Source organism: Lissotriton helveticus, chromosome 7, assembly GCF_964261635.1.
Source record: "Lissotriton helveticus chromosome 7, aLisHel1.1, whole genome shotgun sequence".
Taxonomy (NCBI): domain Eukaryota; kingdom Metazoa; phylum Chordata; class Amphibia; order Caudata; family Salamandridae; genus Lissotriton; species Lissotriton helveticus.
This window is the reverse complement of record NC_136068.1, coordinates 311499220-311522328: the sequence shown is the minus strand read 5'-3', so window position 1 is coordinate 311522328 and position 23109 is coordinate 311499220.

The window sequence follows — 23109 nt, the reverse complement described above, 5'->3', positions numbered from 1 at the left end:
GCGTCACAAAACTTGAGAGGGCCCCCCTGCAAAGTGCATGGAGGGACCCCCCTCTGGACTCACTCAGGAGCTCTCTGGCCAGGGTGCTGTACTAAGGGCACCACCTGAAGCTCGAGGGGGGGGGCTCCCTGCACTGTGGGGTCCTTTGTTACACCACTGCCTGCTGCCTTTATACTGTGATCTCTAGCCTCTGCAGCTAGCAGGAGATTGCAGCCCCTGGTGTACACCCTCACTTTGGGTGGGCAAACCGGCAGGAAAAACTCCAAAGAATAGGAGGTGTGTCTACCTCTGCCAAGCCCACTCCTTAGGTGGGGGAGGCAAGATGAAGTACAGCTTTCAGTTTCCACCATCTTGAAGATGGGGAGACCCCTCCAATCAGGGCTAGGTCTCTACCCCCTCCCACTGGAGGGTGACATAATAGAGGGTGTAGTCACCCCCAATAAGGTGCCCATTGGCACTACCTTCACCGCCCCTAAAATGCCTCATAAATTTAGTATTTAGGTGTGTCCACAAGTCCTAGAAACTAGATCTGCAACGACCTATGAAGAAAGAAGACGAAGTCTGAAGATGACAACTGTCTAGACTCCAGCCCTACCGGTCTGTCTCCTGCTTCAACGAACCTGCACCCTGTCTTGCATTCAGCGACCACTGAACCCCTGGGAGGACTGCCGGCTTCAACAAAGACTCCAATCTTCCAAGGACAGCAGCCCTGTCCAGAAGAAAACAACAACAGAGACTCCGGATCCAGGCAGATCATCGAGTCATGCAGACTCTGCACCTGATGCCCACAGCCTGAGTCTGAATGGCCCAACTGTCCAGTGAAGTCTCACCAGCAACCAGGACCCCAAATCCAGCATTGGCCGACCTCTCCCGACCCCCACAACTGCACCTGCAGAGTGAATCTAAAGGATCCCCCCCACTGAGACCAGCCCAGTAAGAAGATTTCTGCTGTCTAAAGGCGCTCATGCGCCCGCAGCCCCGGGCTTTAGTGAGCTGGACCAGCAGTGCCTTTGTGACCCCCAACACCTCAACTTACCTGTCATGTCACTGGTGTTCTGCCTGGACCCTCTGGTTTGACGCCTGCAGTCTGTTTCCAAAAAGATACTTCATAGGATTGCACTGGGTGCCTGACAATATGTTTGCACCCTGCACTCGACCCCCCTGTTCCGCTGGTGGTGTATATTTGGGGCTGCTTTGTGTCCCCCCCTGTGCAGGTCCTAACATCCACAGCCTGGCCCCTGTAACCTTTCCACTTACCTATAAGCAGCGTGCCTCCAATGACCCCCAGTCTCCATTGAAATGCAATGGGACGAACTCCAATTTTGACCTTTGTACCCGGCCGCGATTGTGCTGTTGGTGGTGCAGTGTTGGTAGCTACCTCCTCTTTGCCCACTGCTGACCTTTGGTCCAGAAGACTGGAAAAGTAAGTTGCGTACTCACCTGATTAACCACAAAATTGTTTTCCCCATGTGATAACATTGAAACATGTGAAAATATTCTGTGTTGATTTTTCAAAGTGAAAAGTATTTTTAATTAAAAACATACTTACCTGATTATGAAGACCTGGGTATTAAAATAAAGTTCAAACAAGGTATAATTTTCTAAAATTGGTCTGGACCCTTAGAGTCTGTGCATGGTATTACAACCTAGTGGAAATATCATGGACAGACTACAGAGCCAGCTTCCTACAGTTCGTTTGACTGCTGTTGATCTAGTAAAGCACACTGGTTGTCAGTGTTCAATGGGCCAATAGGGCTCTGGGCCTCAGTGCCACTGCACCTGCTGCACCAATGGTACCTACGTCCCTGTCATCAGAAGTGTTATTCTGCCCTTGTGAAGGTACGGCAGTCACTGTCAGAACTGCCATCTTGTTTCACATGCACAGGAACCCTGCAGAGAAATGACAGTACTGCAGGGGCTTCTCACACTTTCTACCAGGATGCACTATATACTGTGGGATAAAATTGAGTTCAGATCCTATGGCCATTCTGTCCCTTCCCTTCTCTGCTGAGAGCCCTCTTTGGATGCACAATCTGAGACACAACATAGAGTCATACTAGCTACACTAAAGTTTTCTTTGCACAAAAGCCAGAGCTACTGGATTTGCTGTGCCTCTCACTGAAGGGTTCAGAATGGACAAGGTGCTTAATCCATGCATTGGTTACAAAGCAGATGATTTTTAAAAATAGGAAATGATGCCTCTGGAAAATGCATGATGACTCTACAACGCCTTTGAGTGATTTGTGCTGATGTCCGAAACCATAAGCTGAATCTTCAGCTGCCTCTGGGTGGCATCAAGAAAGAGCCTTTTTAAACACCAGGGGGCTGATTTACTAGCCCCCTGCGCCACCAGTACATCACGTTTTGTGACGTACTGGTGGCGCATTTTACTGCTTTATATTTACAAGGACAGGAAAAGCCACCCTGCCTGACTTTTTCCTGTCCTTGTAAATATGGCCCCTTTACACGCAGCACTGTGCGTGGAAGGGGCGTTCCTTGGGTGTTGCTGTGGGTGTTCCCACACAACACCCATGGAACCAGACACATTTCCAGATTTATGAGGAATCATAAATCTGGAAATGCATGTGAAAGCTACGCCTCCCCAGGGGAGGCATAGGGGGGCGCAACGAGGAGAAATGTTTTCATTTCTCCTTGTTTTTTCCTCTTTCAATGCGTGCTGCATTCTACAGCACACATTGAAAGATGAAAATGCCTTCATGCAAAAAAACAATCACCCCACGACGCAGACATCCTTGCACTTTGGTGCAAGGGTGCCTGCACCGGCGCATGGCTGCAGTTTGTGCGCCAGCGCAGGGGGAAGCACAGAGACACGACATATTGTTGTAAGTATGTCACATCCCTGTGCTTTGAAAGTGACTCAGTGCGGCGCAGCCAAATGGCTTGTGGAATGTACTCAGTCACTTTCTAGTAAATCTGCCCCCAGGAGGGGTCTTGGATTGGGGCACCAAATGTTTCTGCCCTTGGGCACTGTTAGACCAAAGGTAGGCTAAATATTAAACATTTTAGGCTCGATTCACAAAGGTACACTGAGACGAAAGACTAACTTCATGACTTTCGGTATTCACAAAGGGCATTTACGAGAAGTAAAGTTAGACTTTTATCTCAGTTAAACTTTAGTTTTGGTCTTAAGTTTAACTGAGACCAAACGTTTAGTCTCAGTCAAACTAAGGACCAAAACTTTGTGAATCAGGCCCGGACTGTTTTATAAGCTGCTCAGAGTATCCTGCTTAATGTAGTGGATACAACTAAAGCTCAATATTCAACATTTCCCTAATCTTTCTTCAAATAACTGCCAATTAACTTTTAAAAGAAGAAAGCATTTCCATTTGGAACGTTCCACCCTCCTAAAAACATTTCTTCTCTCCAGGGTCATGTTATTCCCTCATCCCACATGTAAGGAAATGCCTCTTTCTTCATGATCACCTCCAGAGCTTTGGACTGAATGTATGACATAATATCGACAGACAGAATATCTACATACAAAAATATGGACACAAAAATATCGAAATCAAAAATATCGGAGTCATATCTTCATAAAGGTAAGTACAAAAATATCGAAAAATTAATATCGCAGTACAAAAATATCGAAATTAAAAATATCGTTTTTTTAAATGTATTAATAATAATGTAAAAATAATTTTAAAATACATATAATTTTACAAATATTAAATAAAAACATTAAAACATAATTAAAAAATTAAAACTAATACATATACATTTAAAATAAATTAAAAACTTAATAATTTAACGTAATTTTATTTTTTTTAATTTCATTTAATTGATTTAATTTAAATTTAAATTAATTTTATTTTTACCCTGTACGCCTGTACCCCAAAAACACAAAACTGACCCTGAACCCAAACAATACCCCTGTACCCCAAAATCCCAAAACTGACCCTGAACCCTAAAAATACCCCTTTACCCAAAAATCCAAAACTGACCCTGAACCCTAAAAATACCCCTTTACCCAAAAACCCAAAACTGACCCTGAACCCTAAAAATACCCCTTTACCCAAAAACTGAAAACTGACCCTGAACCCTAAAAATACCCCTTTACCCAAAAACTGAAAACTGACCCTGAACCCAAAAAATACCCCTTTACCCAAGAACTGAAAACTGACCCTGAACCCTAAAAATACCCCTTTACCCAAAAACCCAAAACTGACCCTGAACCCTAAAAATACCCCTTTACCCAAAAACCCAAAACTGACCCTGAACCCTAAAAATACCCCTTTACCCAAAAACTGAAAACTGACCCTGAACCCTAAAAATACCCCTTTACCCAAAAACTGAAAACTGACCCTGAACCCTAAAAATACCCCTTTACCCAAAAACTGAAAACTGACCCTGAACCCAAAAAATACCCCTTTACCCAAGAACTGAAAACTGACCCTGAACCCTAAAAATACTCCTTTACCCAAAATTAATTAATAATATTTAATTACCAATTAATTATTAATTAACAATAAAGTAAATATATTAGCACATTAGCTGTAATTAATTTAATTTACTAATTAATATTATTTTTTCCCAATTAATTAATTAACAATAACAAAAAATTATATATATAAAAAAATTACTCTAATCAATGTAATTAACTAATCAATATTAATTAATTACCAATTAATTATTATTTAAAAATATGTACAAAATTATATTAATTAATTAACTAATTAATATTAATTAATTATTAATTAAAAATATTTACAGACATATATTAATTAATTAATTATTATTAAATTACTTCCCACCCTATTCCCCTATAAACCCACAACCCGCTCTAATACTAAAACGCAAAATGTAAACAAATTTACAAATTTTCAAACATACATTACAAAACATGTTTAACAAACATATAAACAACATAATAAAATACATAACACTAAACAAAATTTCGATATTAGTAAAATTCGATATTAGTAACATACATACCTTAAAAAAACGATATTCTGTCTGTCGATATTTTGGACATCGATATTCTATACTATCGAAATTAAAACATCGATATTATTGTATATCGATATTTTAATTTCGATATTTTGTCTCCATACCCTTTGGACTAATGCTTGCTGTTTAGTGCATGTTTAATTGGCTTATTACCCAATTGGCATAATCTACCTTACTTATAAGTCACTAGTATATTATACCAATGGTATCCAGGGCCAGAAAGTTAAAATGTCCCATATGGACTTCAGCACATATTGTGCCACCATGACTGTGACAAGGTAAAACATGTCTCTCATTCTGCCACTACAGACTGGGAGAGCAGTATTAAACTGCTTACTTGATTTTGTCATTTAAACTAATATCAAACTCCAGACCTTCTTTATAATATACTAGCAGCCCGTCCCGACGTTGCCCGGGAGCAATTAGGCTTCAGGGCCCCCTCCCGCCCCGCTTTTGTAACCTGCAGACGTCACTTTTTCCTCCTGTAATTTACTTTGCTTCAGGGCCCCAGCCCGCCCCACTTTTGTAACCTGCACACGTCACTTTTTCCTCGTGCACACGTCATGGCTACACGTCACTTTTTCCTCCTTTTCCCCCTAAAATGCACTGTTTGTCTGACATTTGTAGTGCACCGTTTGCCTCCTCTTTCTTGTCCTCAGGCTTCCCCGACCGCAGCCCGCCCGTCCCGTCCCCCGCCCGGCCCGTCCCGTCCCCCGCCCGTCCCGTCCCCCGCCCGTCCCGTCCCATTCCCCGCCCGTCCCGTCCCCCGCCCGTCCCGTCCCATTCCCCGCCCGTCCCGTTCCCCCAACTGGCCCGTCCCGTTCCCCCGCCCGTCCCGGCCCGTCCCGTCCACCGCCTGCCCCGACCCCCGCCTGCCCCGACCCCCGCCTGCCCCTACATGAGTGCTCTTACCTCCACTGGCACTGCTCCTGCCTGTCCGCTCGCACCACCGCTCCTCCCCTGCGCCATGTCCGCCGCTCCTCCCCCGCCGCCGTCCTCTGCTCCTGACGTCACCGCTCCTCCCCCGCGCCATGTCCGCCGGTCCTCGGACGCCGCTCCTGCCCGTGCTCCTAACGTGACCACGCATGTCGCGGCCGGCGCTACCTTAGAGGGACTACTTTTTTTTTTTTATCTAAAATTTTAGATAACGTTTATTTTTTTTAATTTATGTAGCCTATAACCATCTACACACCCTGCCGATTTCAACGGTGTATCGGGTGTGTAGATTGGCGCAGTGGTTCCCGAGTTTACCCGCCTCAAAGCCTGAAAGTTTCTGCTTTATTATAGTAGTATAGATGAGTGTTACTCTTAAGGTAGGCCTATTGCTCCTTAAGGCAGGGTGCTGTATAATAAAAATGAGGATGTGTGTTTATATGTCTTAATAGTAAAAACCCAAAATTGTTGTTTATACTGTGGAAAGGCTAGTTGCTCCATTTGCCAGTACACGGTTACACAAGGACAACTCAGCTATACTAACTTCTGAATGGGACTACTAAAGTTGGTAGCAAAACATTTGTCACATTTAACCTGTATTGATCCTCAAAGTCAAATTTAATATAACGCTTGAGTAAAAGGCAACTTTAGAAAGTTGCCACTCTGTTGCCCAGGTTGTTCCAGTGGCCATTTGCAGATGCTGGCCACAGGACAGCTTTCTGCCCTCCTGGGGATGTGAATTACTCCCAAGAAAGGACATAATAGAGGCTGCCATTCGAAGGGGTGTTATCTCTCCTTGACTGAAAGTCACTCAGGACATGAGCGCTAAAGGCAAATCTCAAAGGGTAAGCCAGCTTTGAAACACAAATGGTGACACATATAAGAGGGGCTGCTCTTTTGTTGTATTAGACATGTTGGTGTTGGGGACAGAGAGTGGAAATTATTTGTCAAACCATTTTTCCTGTTTGCATGTAACCCTCAGGTAGCCACACCTCTAAGTTGGGCTACCAAGCTGACCACACCAAGAGATGGGACTGCAATCTTGGGAGTGGGAGGAAAAATCCCTCTGGGATAGTTTGATGCCACACATTGCTAAATGAATTACACTTGTTCCTTTGATAAAGCAAGCCAGACTACGAGAAGCCACAGCCACCCTGGACTGAGCCAAGGTTTTGCAAACAAGCCTAACCGGACCGATGACAGGGTTGTGAGTTTATTACACGATGGGTGTCGGCAACTAATAAACCGCAATTCCTCACACCACTTCTCTCTCTTCTAGTTTTCCCTTACTCCTCACAGGGGCTCCAGAGGCGTAGCAAGGGAGCAACCAACGTGCCCTAATGAAAGCAAGGACACTGGGGGGCATATTATCAAGGACCAGTGTTAAAATTATCGCAGTTTTATCGGCAGGAAACTGCCGATAAAATGGCGATAATGGGCTTGATAGTACGCCTTTGTTAATTCCCATAGAAGCCCATGTTAACACCAAAACATGGGCTTCTACGGGAATTAACAAGGGCGTATTATCAAGCCCATTATCGCCGTTTTATCGGCAATTTCCTGCCGATAAAACGGCGATCATTTTAACACCGGTCCTTGATAATATGCCGCCCGGGTCCTTCAACTCCCAGTTAGGTGGTAAAACACACCCATAATTGGATTGCAAAGGGTTCCTCACACTTCTGGCACCCGGTACCACTGCGCCTGCTGTACCATTGATAGCTACGGCCCAGTGGGTCAGTCTAACTTCTGAAGCTCAGCTGAAAAAGGACTTGGTGGACGGGGGAGAGAAAATGTGTGAAGGGTTCAGGATTTCCGAATAAATGCATTTCCTCACCAATGTTTGAACATATTTTCCAAGTCTCTCCATCAGGCACACACAGGGCTGCTTATGTGCGCTCGGGTGTTAGGGCACTTATGTCAGTTCTTTTGGAATGGGGAATGGGGGGCGAGGGGTGTCAACACTCCCCTAAAATGACTTCATTGATAGTGGCAGATGTTATGCGAAAACGTGTTCGGTATTTGAAAAAAAATGTTTTAAAAATAGTAATAACACCTTAGGCTTACGTCTTTTAAACGTTCACATGAATTGTTATTAGTTTCTGTGGATTTGGACCGCAAATGCAGCCATCTGTGCTACTGGAATTCTCCAGGGCCCCGGGGTGCTTCTTTCCAATTCCTGAGGAAAGTCAGGGCGGCGCAGGAAGCGGCGAGCAGCGCGTTTCCGCCCATTGTGTCCCGGAGCACGGCGCACTGTTTGCTTTGGTACAGCTTCGAGAAGGATCCATGTGGTTCCTCGCGAAGCCACCACTTGCCACATAGCTTGGCTCTGAATATTGAAAAGTCGTTATTGCCACACATGTTACTCGCTGCAAAGCTCAAGACCTCGCGCTGGGTAGTAAGTGCTATTAAGTACAATTTGCAATTACATGCGATTCGAACTTAAGAAACCAGAAAATAATTGTTTACTGCTGGTAAAAACGGTAGCGGGGCTAACCTCTGCGATCCAAACCACGTTATTATCAGGGCCATTGGAAATATGCGGTGGGGGAGGACCAAATTATGTGGCAAGGATGGCTGAATTGTACAGCAAGAAAAAAAGCAAATAATGTAGCGTAATATGGCGCACTTTGAAGCAGTGTTACTTCAGTATGTGTTCATTTTTTACACATTTTAATACTGTGTGGGCATAGGTGTCACCTCACTAACATTGGGTTAACAACTTAAATATAGCAATCACAACTGAAAGGTGACCTGCCTTCCTGCGATAAAAGGCTTTCCCCGCCTATGGGAGAGTTTTTGTTAGTAACTTTTGATCCATTTGAGCTACAAACACTTTTATTAAACATCTGTAAATTATGCAGAAGAGGATGGATTACTTGGCAGGTAGTTTTGACTTTTCAGACAGAGTCGAGTAGAAAGATGTACAAGTTCACACTGTCTAACATGATGATGGATGCCCTCGTGCAGAAGGATGCCTCAGATCTGGAACTGGTCATTAGAATGGTGGGGGGAGCAGAAGGTGGCCGAGGGGTCTCCTGCATGCTCCCTCCGATATATTTCCATGATCTGAATATTTAAGGATTTAAAATGAGCGGTTGTCCCTTTAAGGCACTCAGTCTGCTTTTTTATATAAAAAAGCCACATCCGGGGAAGGGGGTGCAGGGAGTGAGGTTTGTCGTCCCTTCAAGCTCCTGCCTGTCCTTGGGGAGCACTGTCGGGTTGCCTGGTTCTTCTGCAGGGGGTGGGCGGATGCCAGGCTGTGATGCTGCCCACAGCCCTCGCAGCAGTACTGAGAGGACAGTGTCTTCAGGCCTCGAATTATCCTGCACACGATAATTATGCTCCCAGAGAACCCACAGTCACCCCTCTGGGTGAAAAAGCACAGCATGTAATGACGGCCTTTGAGATGTGACTAATCAGTAAATCAGATACATCCCAAAATGGTGGGCAAGTCACAAAAAGTGGTCGGTGCACAATTTGAAACCATGCTTTGTGCCACAGGGTCATTCTGCCATTCGAGTTAATTTTAAAATGTTGTTCTCTTTTATTTTTTACCACAATTATTTTGGATTTGTGAACTACCAGTTGGAATATATGTATAGCATTTCACATAACTTTGATTTGCTGTTGTCCGTAGTCTAGCCCTGTATACCTTCTTCTTGTCCTACTCATGGTCTAGATACCTTTGAAGACGTTTCTGTGGCTTCCTCAGGCTCTCTGTAGTTACTGTTCAAAATATTTTGAAAACAGGACTATCTGCAGAACTGTCTGGGAGAGTTTTTTGTATCTGTTTTTGTTTGATGCAACCCATGGCCTCTTGAATCATATTTCTCCATGCCATTGTTGTTCTCAACAGATTAGGGCCTTTGGCCTCAATCAGGTAGATGCTTGAGAGTGAAGGGATTGACAATGTATCCTCAGTTTAACAGTATGTATTTCTATAACTCTAGTAAATTAGTAATTGCATTGATTATGCCTGATATTTCAATCAATTGGGTCACTTTCAATGGCTACTGGGCCTTTTAGTGATTATGGAAATTGTGTGATAATTACTAGAGAAATAGCTATTTTATTTTAGATTTTAAACCAACCTTGATGGCTCCAGGCATCCCTTTTTTCCAAGCAACTGCGGGTGGACTAGCGGGAAAAAAAAACACCAAGTCGTGGAGGCATTGGTCAGTTCCTCTTAAAAAGTCAGGCTTGGGAAGAGTTAGTCACATGACAGGCATGCTTTGGCATGCAATTGATCAGGCCTCAAGGTTTAGATATTCCCGTCCACTCCTGGAAGGGTGGATATCTATATTGAACTCAGCAGAAGACTAATACAGTTCACCTGTCTACGCTACAAAAGGTAAGTTTTGTGCAGGCCTGAATGTCATAACATGTAGAGCATGAATAGGAAAAACCCTCATGTTCTAGTGGCTAAGAGCAGATGCATTGAGAATAATAAAAGCACCCAAATCATTTTCGTTATTTAACAAGAATATGATTTTATTGACCAATCGAGGTAGCGTTTCTAGGCTTATCTGTGGTAATAGATCAGAAATAAGCCTGAAGTTCAAAGCCGAAGATAAGGACAACTGAAAGTTTACAGGCATATATTGTGATATAGGATGGAAACATTAATTGCAATTTGTGGCAGTTTGGATAACACACCTCCCAGTGTGAGGTTTCATTGTACATAGTTTGGCTCAGATGCATGAAGTTGTGTTTATCATTTACTTCTATATATTTCTGCTTATCAGTTGAGCACTCCCTGTCTCAGAAAGCATTTGGGCAACTTGAGGAGTAAGCTGGTGTCTAAATACTTTTAAAGTTCATAGGTAGAGAAAGCAAGTTCCACAGGTCGGAGCCTTGGCTTTAGAGTGGAGTACCCTCAGAATGTTTTTACTGTGTCTGATGAAGAGGCTTTAGGTTTTTGAAGACTGACATTAGGCGTCTGGTTGGCTTCTCAATGTGCAGTATTTAGGCGGAGGGACAGACATCACTCTTTGAGTCAGGTATAGCATTCAATTTCAGATAGGTTGCATTATACGGTGTAAGTTTAGAGTCTTCATAGCTGGTGAGATGTGGTCGAATGTTGGATATTTTTAGTGCTTATTAAAGATGGCAAGCAAAGTAACAATGGGCTTTGATCTATGGGGCTGGTGATGTCAGTATTGTCCCTTTCTTTCTCCTACTGTGAAATCTGCTATAATATTGAGCCATTATTCACTTTCCCCTCAGAAGCCAAAGACCTAAGTGGTAGACCTTTTAGGACACAGCTGATTATATAGGGCCATGTCTAGAGCAGCGGCATCTCACATTTTCAACTAAAGGACTCATTGAGACCAGGGTTGGGTGGCACAATTGTGTGAAATTCCTCTTAGACAGAAACCCCTACCAGACTGAACATGATGCTCTCAAAGGCCCTTTCAGGATAGTAACACATCTGACCACATGATGCAGACTTTCATCATCAACTTTGTATATATGGGATTGCTAAATTCTGTCTGTTGCTGAACCTGGTCGAGTTGTTGACTGTTGTCCGTTTTGCTTCATAGTGGTCTTCACATAGTTTAATTTTACCTCCTTTTCACTGCCCCATAATGTCATGTTATGATACCTTAAAATTGGTCTAAGCAAAACTGTGTGATAAAACAATGCCATTCAGAAACGGTGAAAGCCACAAATAGCTCCCTTTGAAATTAGACTGTGGGAAAGTGGTGAAATTGTCTAATTTCACAAAATTCCACAATTTTAAAACAGCAAAATGTTGACCATTTTTTTGATTGGGAAACTATTGCGGTGAGAAATGTCTGGCAGAGCACATTTTCTCGCTAGAATTAGTCCCCTTGCCGGTATTTTGATACAAGCTCACTTAAAATTCCTTTAAACAAAATGTTCAGAAGGTAAAATTAGCAATTCTTGAAAGAACAGTTCTCGTTTGGTACTCATGAGTGAATTTATCTATCATCCCAATCCCCACAATTACCTGTGTCCATTTGAAAACTATTATCTCTGTTAAAGAAAGCATTCTCCAATATGACTATTTTATCTCCCCAATAATATTTTTGGGATAAGTCTGAGATACTTTGAAAGCCTTTAAACTGTAGAATTCTACCTTAATATTTTGGTGAGTTGATTACAGTCATCAAAAACTGTATTTTCTGAAGTGTAACTGTACTAACATTGCAGCAAGTTTCTTTTTAAACATAATGACGTGTATGGTATTACACCTCCGCCTTCCGGTCGATCAATTAATGCTGTATTAATAGTAGAGAAGTAAAGTTGTGTAAGAGAAAAAGTAGGACATTCCCATAAAATGTTTCCAACAACACAGAGGGGCATATTTACAATGAAGTGACGGTGTGCAGCGTTAGCCTTTCTGGCTTAACGCCGCAGGCCGCCACTTCAGAAACACAGGGCTGCACCATATTTTCAAAAATATGGTGCAGCCCTGCGTTTCCCCTTGCGCTGGCACTAAATTAAGCTGTCTAGCGCCAATGCAGGCACTCTTGCATGACAGTGCAAGGGTGCCTGTGTTGAGGGGAAGATTGTTTATGTGCAGGAAGGTCCCCCTTCCTGTACATAAACAATCTTTAAATGCCGTTTTGTAACTTCTATGTGTACTGCTTAATGCAGCACACATAAAAGTTGCAAAACCGCCTTCTTTTAAAAAATGATAGTTTATGTGCAGGAAGAGGGACCTCCCTGCACATAAACAATCATTGGCCCTTTACTGTTTCTATGTGTGTGGTAAACAACATTTACCCTGAAACTTTTTCCCCGTAGGGAATCACAACGCAGTTGTAACAATGACCGCATTGGGATTCTGCATAAAATTACTCCACAAGTCGTAACAACGACTTGCGGGGGGGAAGGGGGGGTTGGATTTAAAATCCAACACCTTCCCTAGTGTCCGCACAGACTGGCGTTGGATTTGTAAATTATACTATTCCAACGGTCTGCGCCCCCCATCCGCAAGTCGTTGTTCCGACTTGCGGAGTAATGGTATGCGGAATCACAACGTGGTTTTTGTAACGACCGCGTTGTGATTCCCTGCGGGAAAAAAGGCTTCAGGATTTCGACATAGATTCATGTGTGCTAGCAAAAACGAGGAGAAATAAAGCATTTCTCCTTGTTTCGCCTGTTTAAGACCAGGTTTTCTCTGGTCTTAATTTTGGCACTGCCTCCTATTTATGCCACCCTTGTAAATAGGGGGCAGCATTTAAATCAATGGGTGTTGCGGTGGAATGCCCACTAAACATTCCACCGCAACACCCATTGACCTCCCTTTTCATGCTACGTACAGCGTGAAAGGGGCCTTATTTACAAGGCAGCGTTAAACCACACTAAGTGGCTTAATGCTGCCTTGTAAATAAGGCGAGGCCCCTATCGCCATCAAAACGTCATTGAAAGTGACGTTGTCGTGGCGATAGGGGCTAGTAAATATGTCCCAGAATGTATTAAACACGTCTCTCTTCATACAGACATCCGTCTTGTACTCTTCAATGAAGAGCTTTCACACACAGCGAGGGTTAATGCCAACAGGGCTTGGAAACGCTAACACACTCAGAGGAATGTGCAACTTTTCTACCTCAGAAGCTCCTTCCGGATTGGCCGCCTATTTTAAGGTACTGCTACTTCAAAGGTGGCTTTGTGTGGCTGCCTCAGGCGTGTCTGGAAGCAGGCGCAGCTAACATCCTGCCTCGAACAAGTAATGTAGCTGAAATGGCTTGAGAATATTGAAGTTGAGGCAAGGAATTAACCAGCAACATTGCAATTGTGCAGAGGAATGGAAGTGCAAAAACAGAAGCACACTCCCATTGTGCACTGTGCACGAGGACTGAAAAAGTGGGCCCTGTACTATTCAGCAAGCCTTTAGCTTTAATAGCTGAAGGGCACTGGCTTTCTGCCTCCCTTGTAATGGGAGGTGTGATGACAGAGAGGTTCTCTGGCTGGACTGCTTCCAGGGCCCGGGGCTCTTAGTTTTAGTCCCCACTGATGAGCAGAAAAGACAATATCTGGAGATGAGATATTGCTCTACCAGAGCATCACTAGCCTGGAGGTTTCTCCCCTGGATTTTCCTGGAACATCAGGCTAGTAAAACCTAAGACGAGAGGTCATGGGCTGTAGGCACAAGCCCAGCCTTGCCTCCGCCTGACCGCCCCCTACTGCATGGGGGAGTGTGGAACTCTGACACCGACCTCGCTTCAGCCTGTCCCGCCCACTGCCACCCGCACTGCCCTTCATTACTCAGAGAATGGGGAAAATAAGAGCATTAATCTAACCGGTCTAGGAATTCCATCCATAATCTGACACAGAAAAAAGTGGGGGTGCTTGGTTATTCCCTATTCCCCGGTAACTCCTAATTGCATGGTACTTGTAGGGTCTTAAATCACGGTGCTGGTGTTTACGGGGGCTGATTTTGCATCCCACCAGTGCAGTGCACAACTGTCCCTGTTTGTGCCCTGCAAACCTTTAACTTGGTGTGCTGGGTGCAAATAGGGACAATGCACCGTAGTAGATATAACGTGCTGCCCCCAAGGCAGTTGCGAACTTGCGGCTGCCAGGGGGTCGGCACTTTAGTGAAAAGCTGTCTCTCATTTTCCAGCAGGAGCGGCTTGTGCAGATAAGAGCGGTGGGCCGAGGTGGGGGGGCTGACAGACGGCGAGGAAAAATTAAATGCATAATTAATGTTCCGACTGTTGAAATCCCCCCACCCAGCCCCACCGCCCAACCGCTCTTACCTGCACAAGACGCTCCTGCTATGCAGCCTACACCAAGTCTGCAATTAAGAGGGGGAACAGAGATCCCAGGCGGGCCGGCACAGTGGGTGGATAGTTCCTTCAACTTAGGGGTTGTCATGGAGTGTTCCATGGGACCCCTTTACCCCTCCCAGAGCTCGACCTCAGGGTTGCGCTGACTGGGTGCCACCTGTCTGTATATACCTCTTGGTGTATGTTGGGTGCGAGGTCGGGGCCTCGCACGTGGCCGTTCAGGGACAACAGTAATGACACAGACACTGTAGCTGGAGGGTATGCCGGAAAGACCCCGAGCGGTCTTCCGTCTTTTTATTATATACCTCGGGCGTGCCCGTCCTGAGGGTGTATGCATGCGTGTGGGTGATAGATACATTGTTGGTGAGAGGCCGGGTGGCTCTCTACATCCCTCCTTCAATTTAGTTCACTTAAAGGACTATTTTTCTATTGGCTAGGGTGATGTCCACACAAAGTCTCGTAGTCTCTGACTGGGGCCGGGATTAGGCCGTAGGTGATACCGTTGGTTGTGACGGACAGGAGAGCCAGCAGCCCCGGCCGGGGTTGCGTCACCGTCCCGTGCTGAGGACGTATGCTCAGATGACTCATCTCGGGGAATGGTGGGTTGACTGATGTTTTCGCCCGACCTGTCGGAGTTCGGGCAGGACGCTGAGTTTTGGCCCCAGGGCCCTGCTTCATCCTGACAGCCAGATTCAGCCCCAGTTGCTTCTTCAGTGTCTACGGGATTGCCGTCCGGTCTCCCTACTCTTTTGAAACAGGACACATTTCGGGTGACAGTCTGTCGGCCTAGGCGGGCGGTCACCATAGTTCCTCGAATCCTTTCAACTGTCCATCGTTCCGGTTCAAATGGGGTTCTACATTTCCACCCTGGGTGGCGATCTTGTACCACCACGGTGTCTCCTTCCTGTAGCCCAGGTCGTCTTGCATGTCGCACCTCACTGGCCTTTTGATTGGTGACGGTTCTTCGTGACTGGATCGCCTCGTTGTCTCTTGTCTCTGGAGTCCAGGTGGGGGATGTTGGTATGTTTCCCCTGGGAGCTCTTTTGAATAGCACGTGCGCAGGTGCGCATTTCGTGGTACTGTGTGGGGTCTGTCGGTATGCACTTAGAAATTGATCCAGAGCTGCCTCCGGATCACTCCCATTGTCCACAGCAATGCGGAGGGCCCTGTTGAGGGTCCGCATGAATCGCTCCACTTCGCCATTTGCTTGCGGCCACAGTGGTGTGATCTTCCGGTGTTTTATCCGCAATCCTTCCAGGTAGGTTTGGAATTCTTTTCCTTGAAAAGGAGGCCCATTGTCCGATTTTACCTCTTCCGGGAGCCCCATCGTGGCAAAAATGTGCTCTAGCGCTTTCTTGACTTGGTGAAACGCTGTGGATGTGAGGATCTCCACGACTGGGAATTTTGAGAAGGAGTCCAGCACCACTAGGGTGTGTCTGCCGTCCGGGAAGCTCCTGAAGTCGATGCTCAGATGAGTCCATGGGGTTGTCGTCGCATCTTCTGTGATGATCGGGGCCGGAGCTGGGTCCGAACCAGTGATGGTGCAGGCATGACATGATCGCACCATGTCGTCCACCATGCGATCCATGGCGGGGAACCAAACTTTATTCCGCAGTCGGGCCTTTGTCTTGGCCATCCCTTGGTGGCCCACATGAGCTATCGTAAGCATGTGTTGTTGGAGGCTTTCCGGTACGACGATGAGATGTCCTCGCAGTACGATCCCTTCATCTCCCGCGCTCAATTCGTTGCGGATTTGCCATATCTGTTGCCGGGCATGGCTCACCTCAGGTCGCAGCACTTTCACCCCATCGAGGAATCGAGTCCAGCTTCCATTTTCAAGAGCCTGTTTTACTCGGATCAGTGTTTCATCTGCGTTGGTGGCTTCACCTATCTCCGGCAGGGTTAACGTGTCAGGACAGGCTGCCAGGGATATCATGTGGACGAACTCTTCCGCGACCTGCCCATCTGCAAGGGGGAGTGCCTTCTTCGTCACATCAGGGTGTCGAGACAGATAGTCCTCCGGGTTGTGAGCACCCGGTCGGAAGACCAGGTTGAAGTTGTATCCATGTAGCTGGACCGCCCACCGCTCGATCCGTGGGGGAGCTAGCCTGGAGGATCCGGTGAATAGTGGTAGGAGTGGTTTGTGGTCAGTTACTATGGTGAACTTTTGACCGCAGAGGTATAGGTGAAAATGTTGGCAGGCCCACTTAATTGCTAGTGCCTCCCGCTCGATCTGGGCGTACCGAGTCTCGGTGTCCGTGAGGGCTTTGCTAGCATACGCAACAGGTTTCCACTCCTCTCGGCCGTGTTCTTGGAGAAGCACTGCCCCGAGGCCTACGGGGCTGGCATCCACAACTAGTTCGGTTCTCCTGCGCGGTTGGAAATATGCCATTGTGGCTTTGTCCAGAAGACCTGTCTTGACATCTTGGAACGCTTGGTTCGCGGCGCAGGTCCATTTCCACTCCTGATCATGTCTTGTGAGCGCCCTCAGTGGCTCTGCTAGGTCCGCTAGGTTAGATATGAACCGGCCACAGTACGTGGCCATTCCGAGGAAGCTTCTGACTTCGGATGGGCTCCGCGGCGTGCTTGCATTCCTGATGGCTTCTGCCTTTTTCGGGTCGATCTTGAGCCCCTCACGCGTGAATAGGTAACCGAAGAAGTCGACAGCTTCTTGATAGAACGAGCACTTCTCCCTGTGGAGAGTCAGTCCGTGCTCTTGGAGTCTCTGTAGTGTGGCACGTACATGGGCATGATGTTCTTCCAGCGTGTTTGAATAGATGAGGATGTCGTCGCTCAGGTTGATTACTCCGCTCAGCCCTGACAGAACTTCTCGGATCGCGTTCTAAAACACCTCGGCCGCTGATGATACGCCGAAGCTCAGACTTTTGTATCATCGGAGTCCGACGTGAGTTGAAAAAGTTGTTATGTACCGATTTCCCTGATCAAGCTCCAACTGGTGGTATCCCGCGTTGAGGTCTAGTTTGGAGAACCACTTTGCCCCTTTGAGGTCAGCGATTATATCATCCATCGTAGGGGTGATGTGGCGCTCCCTCTTCATGGCAGCGTTGGGCAGTCTCATATCTACGCACAGCCTGATGGCACCGGGCTGCTTGGGCTTGGGAGCTACGACCAGTGGGGATACCCAGGGAGTTGGCCCCGACACCTTCTCGATGACGTCTAGATCCTCAAGTCTCTTGAGCTCCGCCTCCACCTGGGGTCGGAGGTTGAACGGTACCCTTCTGTGCCTCAGGGCGACCGGACGTATGGAGGTGTCTATGTGCAGCTTGACTTTTTTTCCTTTTAGTTTTCCGAGTCCCCTGAATAGGTCGGGGAAGTCTTGTAGTATGTTGTCAGCGTGCGATTGATGGACCTGGTTGGCAAAGAAAACTAGTCCCAGGTCCTCAGCGGTATGGCAGCTGAGGAGCGTGCCCTTTTTCCCTTCGGTGATGTGGAATCGGGCTTCCGTTGCGTATTCCCCGTTTACGATGGTGGTGCTGATGACTCCGCGTAGCGGCAGGGGTTCTGTGCCGCCGTAGGTGTATATTCGTGCACTTGACGGAGTAAGCGGGGGTCGGGGCGACATCTGTTCATACTGATCGGAGTCCATTACATTCACCGAGGCCCCTGTGTCGATGAGTGCTCTGATTTCCGACCCTTCCACAAATACCGTACACATGGGAGGCGGTCTTTTCTTTGTGGAGATCCGGCTGACGTACGATATCACATACACTTCATCGTCCTCTTCATCTTCGTAGTGTGGCCTCCTGCCCTGTGCTTGCGTGTCAGGAGGCGGGTGTTCTGGCTCCAGCGATAGTTGTCTCACCCTTGATGTCGGTGCCCTAGGCCCGTATCCGCCCCTCGACCTGGGGGCATATGGTCTGTATCTCCCGCCCTGGCACACTGCGGCAAAGTGATTGAGTCTCCCACACTTCGAGCATGTCTTTCCTTTTGCGTTGCATACTGCTGTCGCCGAATGGTCCCCACCGCAGTAAGCGCATTGGGCGTCTCGGGATTGCCATTGCCATGTGCGGCCACCAGCTGGCCTTCTTTGTATTGCGTCCACCGTTACTTCCTTGATTGGCGCCATCTTGGGTGTAGCCGGCGGGGCAATGGGGGAGTGGAGCGCCAGTTCCATCTCATCCGCTCTCGAGTCCGACAGTTCATGGGAGCGAGCGAGAACAAGGATGGCATCCAGCGTGATCCCAGGTTGTCTGAGGATGAGTTTCCGGAGCAGTTTGGATTTGCAGCCTACTATGATCTGGTCCCTGATCTCCTCACGCGGGTCGGTGAATGGGCAGCTGCTGGCCAGCCGGCGCAGCCTGGCGTAGTACATGTCTACAGACTCGGTCTCCGTTTGCCACGCCCGTTTGAACTTGAATTTTTCATAGTCAGTGTTCAGTTGGGGATCGAAATGCGCATTTAGCGCGTTCACCGCCGCGTTGTAGTCATCTTCGCCACCTGTGTTCGGGAGAGACTCAAAGAGGTCATAGATTTCCGGGCCCCCATAGAGGATCAGGAGCGATCTCCTCACAGTGTTGTCCGTTTCTCTGGTTCCTTTGAAGTACAGATTTAGACGCCCAAGCCACGCCTTCCACCGCGGTGTTGCGGTTGCAGGGTCTGCCGTTTCACTAAAAGGCGGAATGGGGGCCACCCCCGTGTGGGCATGACTGACTAGGTGTGTGCCAGCATCGCGGTGCTGAGGTAGGCCAGCAGGTCCTGGTTGGGCTGCGTTGGTGGCAGGCACTGCTGCCGCGCCCCCCGTTGCATTGTCCGTCATTGTTGTGCCCACTCTCTGGACTTACCCCCTCTTCACACCGGGCCACTGGAGTAGGCTGTGTTCCACTTGGTCGTGTGGGCAGGTGGTAGCGTTGTGTGATGCTTCCTATAATCTTTTTTTCTCCACTTTAAGCCTTCTGTATTTCACCAGGTACAGTTGGCGTTGCCAGTGCTTGTTAAAACTATTTCTTATTTTGTGATTCTTTTTTTTTTTTTTCTTCAGAGTGAGCGCCGCGCATCCCTCGTGGAGCGCACTGCAGTGTGATATTGTCCCTCGGCACAGAACAATACTTGAGTAGCAGCCTCAGCGCCGGCGTGGATGCAGGGCCTGAGGGCTCCGAGGCTCTCAAAGAGCGCGTTGGTGGCGCCACGTGACTGCAGCCCTGGGGTAGACGTGCATCGTCTCCCCTCTTCACCCCTCCCCCGCCGGGGCAGCGCACCCAGAGGAGCGCACGTGCGCTATGCGCCAGAGCGCAGGGCCAGCTCCTAGGCCACGACGCGCGTAGCGCGGGGGGGGCCCAGGCAGGGCCGCGGAGAAGCGCACTCACCCGGTCACAGGGAATGGCAGCAGGCACAGCTCCCGCCGGCTGAACACGCTCCGCGGCGGGAGGCGCGTGGGCGGGAGCTTCCAACGGAGCGCTGACGGGCAGCGAGCAGGTGCACCAGGCCGGCGGACGAGCTCCGCGGCCGGGGACAGCGCCAGGCAGCCACAGCAGGCGGACACCAGCAGGTAGGAGCGGACAGCTCCGGCAGGCGGCCAGGCACGCGCGGGGGCGGTACCGGCCTCGTCGCCAATGTTGGGTGCGAGGTCGGGGCCTCGCACGTGGCCGTTCAGGGACAACAGTAATGACACAGACACGGTAGCTGGAGGGTATGCCGGAAAGACCCCGTCTTTTTATTATATACCTCGGGGCGTGCCCGTCCCGAGGGTGTATGCATGCGTGTGGGTGATAGATACATTGTTGGTGAGAGGCCGGGTGGCTCTCTACAGTGTAGTCTGAGGCTACCAGTGAAGCATCACTCTCTCTCTTTTTCTGCAATCCCTGCTGTGTCAACACAATGGGAATCTTAACTTTTTGGGAGAAATCAAGTTCAATGCAGCACTTTGGAAAAAGGGTTGTTGTTTGAGAAAAGGCGTGCACCGGCATTTTCGTTCCTTTTATTTTATTTTTTTATTTCCTAGCTGAAGTAGAGGAGTCTCAGTGGGATTCATGGTTTTTAACGTGAAATGTTTGCACATTTTTGATGGTGGAGAGCTACGGTCAAATGCACCTTTTCTCCATTTTCTTGTGTGGTTTTTAAAATTTATATCGATTTATTTACCATTTTACTGTGATGTTATTTTTACTGTTTGGGTGTTGGCCTGCCCTGCACTAGGCCTGGGTGTGTTTCAAATGTATGTTTCACATTGTCACTACTGCTGTGCTATTGGGGGTTGTGGATGGCTGTGGATTAAGTGCAAAAATGAAGAATATTTTATTTGTTGTCTGCATGTACCTGTTGCTGATAATATCTTTACAATTCTTTCCCTGCAAGATTTTTTTTCTAAGAGTGGGAAAATGCTCCAGAGAGTACAGGGCAACTGTCTTCTTTGTTCTCTATGCCTCTTTCTTTGCTGGCCATGCAGTGGTGGCCATTTTGTGTAGCCACTGTGTGTGCATTTGCCATAGGCTGCCAAGTTGTTTTTTTTCTCCATGCTTCTACTTTGCTGGCAATGCGGCAGTGTATGTTTGGTGGCCATTTTGTCTTTGTCTTTCAAGCTTCCTTCTTCAGTGGCTAGGTGGTGGAAGAGCTAGCTACCATTTTGTTCAGCGAGTGTGTGCTTGAATTCCTTTGTTCCACTTATAATATCTATTCTATGAACATTGATAGTCAAAGCCTATCACATATTTTGGGGTGGTGGGGGGTTATGATATATTTATTTGTCCTTGTGGCTGATTATAGTACAGCATTATTATTCATAAAAAAAAAATTGCCTGCCTCTCGCTGTCTTCCATAGAGTCCTCAGGGGCCCAGGTGGGGGACCAGCATGTATTTGATGCATTTGTTTCGATTTTAACCAGTGTGTGTGTTTGCCAATGTCATATGCTGCTGTGTGTTCTTGGTTCTCCATACCTCTTCCTTGCTGGACATGCAGCGGTGGCGATTTTGAGTAGTCAGTGTGTGCGTTTCTGCATGTTTGTGTGTGTGTGCATGTATGTGTGTGTGTGTGTGTGTGTGTGTTTATGAGTTTGTGTGCTAAAAGTGGCCATATTGACTTTGTTCTCTATGCCTCCTTCTTCACTGGCCATGTGGCGATCACCATTTTATGGAGCCAGTTAGTGTGTGGGTGTTTGGTAGCTATTTTGTCTTTGTCTTCCATGCCTCCTCCTGTGGTGGAAACGCTAGCTTCCACCATCCTGTGGTGGAAACGCTAGCTTCCACCATTTTGTGCAGCCAGTGTGTGCTTCAATCCATTTATTTTACTTTTAAAAGCCATTTTCTAGGAACTTTGGTAGAAGAGACAAAATACATTTTTTTAATTTTCTTTTTCTTTTTCCTGATAACTTTATTTGTGCTTATGGCTGACTGTGATATAGTGTTGTTGTTTAAAAAAAGCATATTTTTTTTCTTTGGCTGCCTATCCGTGCCTCACATAGAGTCCCCATGGGCCCTGGTAGGGCACCAGTAATTATTTAACATCTTTTGTTTCATTTTTGCCTGCCTCCCTGGCCCTCCCATAGAGTCACCATGGTCCCTAGTGGGGCACCAATAATTATTTAAAGTGTTTCTTTCGATTTTTGCCTGCCTCCCATATAGTCCACACAGGCCCTGGCAGGACACCAGCAACTATTTAATGTATTTCTAATATTTTTCCACTGCACAATGTGCCTGCTGTAGGTGGTCTATGGCTGTGGGACATAAACAAACATTTTCTGGATAATGTGTTGTGAAAAAATAGTTTATACATGTTTTGAGTACACTATTGTTCAGCATTTGGGATGATGAGGATACTGATGACTTCACTTGTGTTATAGTGGCTAGATTCTTCTAACTGCCCACATTTCACTAACCTTTTTTGTTGCTTTGCTTGCAGGTGCTGCAGAAGGCATCACACACAATACTCATATGGAGAGAAGTCTGTGGCAGTATCAGCTGAAAGTGACACCGGAGTCCTCCACTGGTAAGTGCTTCTGCTTCTAGTGCTAAGTACTAAGGGCCTAATTTATGAAAAGTGACGCATCGCTGCGTGAAAACAGCGATGCGTCACTTTTCACTGCGCCCTCCTTGCTACACCAATGATGCGTCATATTTACAGTATGACGCATCATTGCGCAAGGAGTTACAGATACGTCAGTATTTCTGACGTATCTGTATGGCGCAAAAGTGACGCATTGCTGGAGTCTGTCACAAAAGTGACGCAACTCCAGCAATGTATACTTTCAGGGTCTGCATCAGTCTTACGCCTGCTCTGAGGCAGGCGTAAGAAATTGACACATTTGTGTTCTAGAAGTGGCGCAGTGAAATCTCATAGATTTCACTGCGTCACTTCTACGACCCTTCCTTGCGTCAATACGCCCCCCTTGCATACATTATACCTGGCGCAGGTATAATGTGGCGCAGAGGTTTACAAAGTGACGCATCTACCTAGATGCCTCACTTTGTAAATGTGGCGCAACAAGGCGCA